Here is an 8576-nt window from a genome sequence, read left to right as displayed (position 1 = left end):
GTAATTTGCCTTCTGTCAGTGAATGATAAGAAATGGATGTGGCATATAAGGTTGGGGCATGCTAACTGGAGATTAATCTCTAAGCTTAGTAAGTTACAACTTGTCAAAGGCCTACCAGACATTGACTATCACTCAGATGCACTTTGTGGTGCATGCCAGAAGGGAAAAATTGTGAAAACATCTTTTAAAACAAAAGACATTGTTTCAACCTCCAGACCCTTAGAATTACTCCATATTGATTTATTTGGACCAGTTAGCACTGCATCCTTATATGGAAGTAAACATGGGTTAGTTATTGCTGATGATTACAGCAGATGGACTTGGGTAAAATTCCTGAAAAGTAAGGATAATGCTTATGATGTATTCAGTAACTTTTGCACTCAAATACAGTCTGAAAAAGAAATGAAAATTTTGAAAGTCAGAAGTGATCATGGTGGAGAATTTGAAAATGAGCCATTTAAAAATTTTTGTGAAAAACTTGGAATTGTCCATGAATTCTCTTCTCCTAGAACTCCACAACAAAATGGGGTTGTAGAGAGTAAGAATAGAACTTTACAAGAAATGGCTAGAACCATGATTCATGAAAACAATTTGGCTAAACATTTCTGGGCAGAAGCAGTGAATACAACTTGTTATGTCCAAAATAGAATCTATATCAGACCTATCTTGGAGAAAACACCATAAGAACTCTTTAGGGGAAGAAGACCCAATATCTCTTACTTTCATCAATTTGGATGTACATATTGCATTTTAAATAACAAGCTCTACCTAAAGAAATTTGATGCCAAGGCCCAAAGAGGAATCTTTTTAGGTTACTCTGAAAGGTCAAAGGCATACAGAGTGTCTAATTCAGAAACACTATGTGTTGAAGAATCAATGCACGTTAAATTTGATGACAAAGAGTCTGGAAGTAAAACTCCAGAGCAAGATGAAAGTTTTGCAGAGATACAGGTTCCTGAAGATACTCCAGAACCTGATCAGATAGCTGAATCTGAAAACAGTCCAGAAGCTGAACCCACCTCAGAAGCACAAGATGAAGTTGCTTCTGATGAAGATCAAGATGGCTCTCAACAAGTTATTCAATCCAGGAACACATTCAAGCACATGTCTTCACATCCCGAGGATCTAATCATTGGAAACAAAGATAGTTCTAGGAGAACAAGATCATATTTCAGACAAGAAGAGTCTATGATAGGACTACTATCAATGATTGAACCTGCTACAGTTGATGAAGCACTTTCAGATGATGGATGGATACTTTCTATGCAAGAAGAGCTTAATCAATTTGAAAGAAATGATGTGTGGGATCTGGTACCCAAACCTCAGCATAAGAACATCATTGGAACAAAATGGGTATTCAGAAACAAGTTGAATGAACAAGGTGAAGTAACCAGAAACAAAGCAAGACTTGTTGCACAAGGTTACAGTCAACAAGTAGACATTGATTATACTGAAACATTTGCTCCAGTCGCAAGATTGGAAGCAATCAGGTTACTTCTTTCCTATGTAGTTAATCATGGCATAATATTATATCAAATAGATGTCAAGAGTGCAATTCTAAATGGAGTCATTGAAGAAGTGTTTGTCAAGCAACCTCCTGGTTTTGAGGATCTTAAGCATCCTGACCATGTTTACAAACTTAAGAAATCACTATATGGCTTGAAACAAGCTCCCTGAGCTTGGTATGATAGACTAAGTAATTTCTTGATTAAAAATGATTTTAAAAGAGGTCAAGTTGACACAACACTCTTCAGAAGGACTCTTGAGAAAGATATTCTTGTTGTGCAGATATATGTTGATGATATAATATTTGGTTCTACTAATGCATCTCTTTGCAAGGAATTTTCTAAGTTAATGCAGGATGGATTTAAAATGAGCATGATGGGAGAGTTGAAGTTCTTCCTTGGCATTCAAATCAATCAATGTAAAGATGGAGTATATGTTCATCAAACAAAGTATACTAAGGAGCTTCTGAAAAAGTTCAAGCTTGAAGATTGTAAAGTGATGAACACTCCAATGCATCCAACCTGCACTTTAAGCAAAGAAGATACTGGAACAAAAGTAGACCAGAAGATGAACAGAGGTATGATTGGTTCTTTGTTATACCTCACTGCATCTAGGCCATATATTTTATTCAGTGTATGTTTGTGTGCAAGATTCCAATCAGATCCTAGAGAATCTCATTTAACTGCTGTTAAGAGAATCTTCAGATATTTGAAAGGAACAACTAATCTTGGACTCCTCTATAGGAAATCCTCAGATTATAAGCTGGTTGGATTCTATGATGCTGATTATGCTGGTGATAGGATTGAAAGAAAGTCAACCAGTGGCAATTGTCAATTTCTGGGTGATAATCTTATATCCTGGGCTAGCAAAAGACAAGCAACTATTGCTATGTCTACAGCAGAAGCAGAATACATTTCAGCTGCAAGTTGCTGTACACAACTACTTTGGATGAAACATCAGTTGGAAGACTATCAGATTATTGCTAACAGTATTCCCATTTATTGTGATAATATTGCTGCTATTTGTTTGTCTAAAAATCCAATTTTGCATTCAAGAGCTAAGCACATTGAAATCAAACACCATTTTATAAGAGACTATGTTCAAAAAGGAATATTAGATATACAATTCAATGATATTGAGAATCAATGGGCTGATATATTTACTAAGCCTTTAACTGTTGAAAGATTTGATTTTATTACGAAAAATTTGAACATGCACTTTATGTCTGATTAAAAGCTTGCTTGCTCATGAATAGGATTTTAGGTTCTGAAAGTTCAGAAGTTGTGGTCCATCAGAAGCTCTTTATTGAGGTTCTGAGGAAAATGTGCTTCTGATGATGACGTCAGCATCTGAAACCCAGAAGCTGGATTTTGTGCTTCTGAATATCAGAGTTAGTGGAAACGCTGGAAGTTACTTTTTGGTAACTCCTGGCCCACTAACTTGGCAGTTACTCTGAGAACTTCTGACGTGGCTTATTTGTATTGGTGTATAACTTAAGAGGGCAATGATGATTTATAGCTTTAAATGTACTTACACGCGCCCCCTTTGTCATTAATGCTATGTTTGTTTTCTGAATTGCAAATGTTTTACTCAAAACACTTAGACAATTCACACACTACTCACTCCACAACAAACACTTTCCCCTTTCAACCATTCTTGCGAAGTAAGCGCAATCTTCAAACCTAGAACCCTAAATCATCTTCATCAATTTCATCATCAAGCTCGCAACAAGATATTCCAGAATCCATCATGCAAGAAGTACCAGGATCAACTTCTCAAGAAGCACCTGCATATGAAATTGCTGGAAGAACAATGAAGATAGAAGAGTGGGATTTAACCATTCAAACAAAAAATCCTGTGGACTTCGAATCACTGGCATTTCATGGATGCAACATTAAAAGCTTCTACGAAGCACAAGGATTGAAGGATTACTTTACTATGTTGAATGGACCAACATATGAGGCTTTGGTTAGACACTTCTGGGTACGAGCCTCCATCTTTAACAGAGTTGCTTCTGAAGCTGAAGAGAGGCAGAAGGTCCTTCTTGACCCTACCTTGGCTGGGAAAACAAGAGAGGAAATGGGTTTGGAAGCCTACAAAGGTCTGGAGATAAGGTCCAACGTTCTAGGTATCCCAGTATTCATCTCTGAGAATGCTGTGGCTAGGGTACTCAGAAGGGATACTTCTGGTCAGTATGAGGGAATGGACATTCCAAATGCAAGGACAAGTCCCTGGAAGCCTATTTTGAATGAGACAATATATGAAAAGGAGAAGGGAGGAGTATATGCTGACCTCAGTATAGAAAAGAAGATGCTGTTAAAGATTCAGAATGAAAACCTACTTCCAAAAGGTGGAGGTAGTGATCAACCCTCTCTGGCTCATAAAGTGTTTTTACATCACTTTATCAACAAAACCAGAGTGAATGTGCCCAAGTACATCTTCAGGTACATGATGAAGGAACTGAAGGAAAGTCAGGACAATGGAAGAGTATGGGTTCCTTATGGAAGAATTATTTCAGAGATTCTTCATCAAGGAGGAATACTGAAGGCTATCAGCAGTGTGGAAATCTACAATCATACTTATCTAGCGACTGTCACAGGCAAGGTCATCAATGGCAAAACTCTTAGGAATATGTCATTGATTCCTAAACATGGGTTCAAAAAGCTTCCTACAGACATAAAGGAATCAGATGCTGTATCAAATCTGATGGAAGACTTACCACCAATCTGCAAGAAAGAGCCCTTGGATGTTCAGATGTTCTACATTCAAGAGCACTACACTCTAACTGGAAAGAAGATCAGATTGGAAGATGTTCCTGAGAACATGTATGGGGGAGCTTTACCAGTAGCCAAAGGAAGAAAGTCCAAGAGGAAAGCTATGTCTAAGGAAGAATACTTGGAAGTTGAACAACCGACAAAGAAGGCAAAGAAAGGAAAAGCTGCTTCTGAGAAGCTTAAGATTGGTGGTTCTGCAATGCCATCAATTGAGGAAGAAGTTCAGGACCTGGACAGTGATGTGGTCCTGAACAGGAAGACAAGGAGTGGCAAAGCTACTGCTTCTTCAAATGAGATTGCTCCTGATCATCCTCCAGTACCCAAGAAGAAGAGGAAGCATGCGTTAAGGAAGATCAAGGAATCTCCTTATGTTGTTGAGGAAGAAGAAGGTGTTGAAGCCTCAACAGACTTGGTTATAAGAGAGATGAACAAGAAGAAGGCTGAAGATGCTGCTGCTGAAGCTCTTCAGAAGGCCTTGGAGACTGCAAAGCAGATTGAGGTTCTTGCATCTAGTTTTGTAAGAGAAGATGCATCCGTTGTTGCTAAAGAAGCTATTCAAGCTACTGAGGATCTTCAACAACAAGTGACCTCAGAAGCTGGTAATTTAATGATGATAGTGGGTGTTGCTGAAGATATTGGTGCTGAGCCTGAATCAGCTAAACCAGAAGCTGCTTCTACAGAAGCTGTTGTAACAGGAAGTCCTAATTCTCCACACTCACATAATGTTATAAATGTAGGATCAAGTTCACCTTCATCCTCCCAATCGTCATCATCATCCACTGATTCTGATGATGATAGACCCTTAGGACAACATTACCCAAAACTCATAAAAATCCATCCAACATCAACCAAAACATACAAAAGGCCTTCTCAGACTATTCCTTTTGAACCTATGATTCCTTCAGTTGATGAAAGGATAGGTGAAATGTCTGAAAAGAGGAATAAAATCTATGAAAAACTAACTCTCTACCATCCATTTCAACCACAAATCATTCCACCTCTCAACATGGTTGTACCTGATAAGGTCAATGTTGAACACACATCATCTCAACCGCCCTCAACCAACCAAAGAGAGGACACAACTGTCCTAGACAATCTGGTAAATCACTATTATGGTGAATTACCAGAGGATAGCCAAACTACAGAGAAAGTTTATGAAGTTGCTTCTGAGGAAGTTGCTTCAGAAAGCCCCCAACAACAAGCACCTAACCTACAAAAGGCCTATTCAACCAGCTCTGACCAAATCCTACCTGAGCAAACCACTCACTTACCTCGAACCTTCATCAAACCAACCTTCATTAAACCAACATGCATTGATAAATCAATTTCTATAGCCACATCTATGGATTCTGACTCTGAAGATGATCACATCAATCCACAACCTAACCCTGATCAACCATCTTCATCAAACTTACCTGAAAACATAACCACATCAGAGGCAACTGATATGGAGATTGATCACTCCTTCTCAACTGAAGTCACTGAGACTGTCTCTGATCAACCCTCAACCAGCAACCCTCAAACTACAAATGGCCAATCATCATCAATTCTAGCATTGTACCAGTAGCTAAACCAAAACCTACAAAGATACCTTCACCTCCAACCATATTTCTTGATTCTACATTATTACAGAATGTTTGTGAGAATATTGGACAGGAATTGGTTCAGCTTATCCAGTCAAGAGAGGATCTGGTGCATACAGAGAGCTATGAGAAGAGATGGAGCAGACTTAAGGAAAGAGTTGACAATGTTTTGTCTGCACTCTAATCAACATGCATAGATTCTCAAGCTCAAGCTCAGCAGAAGCTTCAAGATTGGCTGAAGGGTATTGATAGTAGTCTGCAGGAAGTGAAGGTTCTCAGGTCATGGGTGCAGAGTCCTCCAAGTATCAAGGGTAGAGAAGTTAAAGATTTTATCCCTTCAAGTGTGCATCCAAGAGAACTGGATCTGACATTCCTTAACAAGCTAAATCTGAAGACTGCATCTCCTGATCTAGCTCTGGTTCAAAGGAACATTATCGTGGAAAAGCATGTCAAGAAGCTAGAGAAGGATTTGATAGAGCAGAAGCTACTCATGCTGGAATATAAGACTTCTACAGAAGCCAAGCTAGAAGAAGCATTGAGGGAAGCTAAAATCAGAGAGGACAATCTGATTAAGAGTAATGAAAAGTTCAAGCTTGAAATAAGGAGTCAGCAGGAAGCTATACAAAAGAAACAAGAGGATATGCAGAAGTAGCAAGAGAAGACCAACTTGATGTTACAGAAGATTATGGATATGATGAACAAACAAGCCCAAACTTAGTTGCACACATTTAGCTTGTTTAGTTTAAATATCTTGTTCTTTTTACTCTGAATATATTTATGCTTCTGACTTCATTGTGCTTCTGAACATCTTTGTGCTTCTGACCATATATATGCTTCTGAATTCATATTGCACTGCTTTTTATATATGTTTGCTCTGAAATACCTATATATGTTTATGCTCTGATATAGTTATTTTGTTTATAATTTGTTTGTTTTTCTCACTATTTTTTTTACTTCTTTCTTTTTGTCTTTGGTTTTTCTTTAAAAACTTTTTGTTGATGACAAAATGGGGAGTAGTATGTATAGTATTTATAAGCTCTGAGCCCCATCTTCTTATCTCTTAGTCTATTTCAATGTGAGAATATTTCTGAGAGTTATTACATTTTTAAATGATGAATTTAATTAACTTGGATAGAACTCAGGGGGAGCTTACAAAACTCACCTTAAGGACTATTAGACTTAGGGGGAGCTTGCAAACCTCAAACCCTTAAAGTTAACTTGTTAATTAGATTAACAACAATTGCAAATTTTAAATACTATTGTTTGTCATCATCAAAAAGGGGGAGATTGTTGGAACAAAATGTGTTTAACGATAAACCTTAAGAGTTTTGATGATAACAAGGTATTAAAAATTGTCAATTGGACTAGCTAATATTTGTTCAAGTGTACATGACCATAGTCAAAAATTTACATCATATATGAGTTCTGAAGAACAAAAGAGAGCTTAGAAATCAGCAAAAAGGAAGCTTAAAGCATCTGAAGAGAAGTGCACCTGAAATGCAAAAGTGCTCCTGAAGACAAAGCAATCCTGAAGTGATGACGTCATCAGAAGGTGAAGTTCATCAGAAGCAAGTTCAGAAGCAACCTCATCAGAAGCTGAAAATCACCAGAAGCTGAAGATTCAAGATTTAATACTTCAAAAGCTGTTCAATGGATTCGAAAGCAATGCAGAAGACTGGGAATGCAAAGCAACATTCATTTTTTGAAGATTTGAAGGCATTGAATGCTTATCTTTAAAAAGCGTTGACAAAGTACAATTGTACGAAGTGTACAACCACTATCCCCACTACTCTGCAGTGTCCACGCTCAAGACAAGAAAACTGCTCCAGAATACAGCTCTGCCTGCAACAATGTTCCTTCACAATGGGAATGGATTTCAAATTGGTTCTTCATAGGACAACAACCATATCAGGCAAAAGATCATTGGTGATTGATCAAAGCTTCAAACGACTCTTTTTTGATGTGATGGCAATTTCACAACGTCTCTTTCACACCTCTATATAAAGGAGTGAAAACTTAGAGATTGGACATGCTGAACACAAGACTCAACTACAATTTACAAGTGCCAAAACTCTGCTGAAATTGTTCTGCATTCAAAGTTCACTTAGAATTTTTGTTTTTAAGTGCATATCTTAGAAATTCTAGAGTCTTATCTGATTTGTATTGTGAGCACCTCTGATTGTATATCAAGTCTTCAACCTCAAACATTTTTCTTTGTAATCTTGTTTGATTAGAAGTCTCTTGCTTATGTGCCTGAGCATTAGAAGTCTCTTGATTGTGTTCAGGAGCATAGAAAGTCTCTTGCTTGTGTGCTTGAGAAATTTGAAGTAAAATAGAGTATCGTTCTGCTAGTGCGTTGTTCAATCTAATTAACTTTAAAAGAATGATTAGAGGAGAAGAAAGTTTATAAAATGAGGTTTAGTTGGCTGAAGGTAAATAACAATAATATAAAAGAGCCTTGGGATCATTGGTTTGTCATAACAATGAATCCTTCACAATCAAGCCTTAAACTTATAATTCTACATTATTCTTAATTCTAAAGACAAGTTTCTCTTTAGCGTATCAAAGCTTATCTCCAAGTCAGTGAGTGTATCCCTCCAACAACCACACTTATTCTCATGGGTGATTGCCTTTGGGACCCTTGAAGATCGAAACTTTATATGTCTCAAGGTTTGCTAGACTATTCTCATGTTTCGCAAACCTTGTCTAAATT

The sequence above is a fragment of the Medicago sativa genome, chromosome 8 (assembly GCF_051527215.1).
Source record: "Medicago sativa cultivar Bolivia chromosome 8, Bolivia_mono, whole genome shotgun sequence".
NCBI lineage: Eukaryota > Viridiplantae > Streptophyta > Magnoliopsida > Fabales > Fabaceae > Medicago > Medicago sativa.
This window is presented reverse-complemented; position numbering follows the sequence as displayed.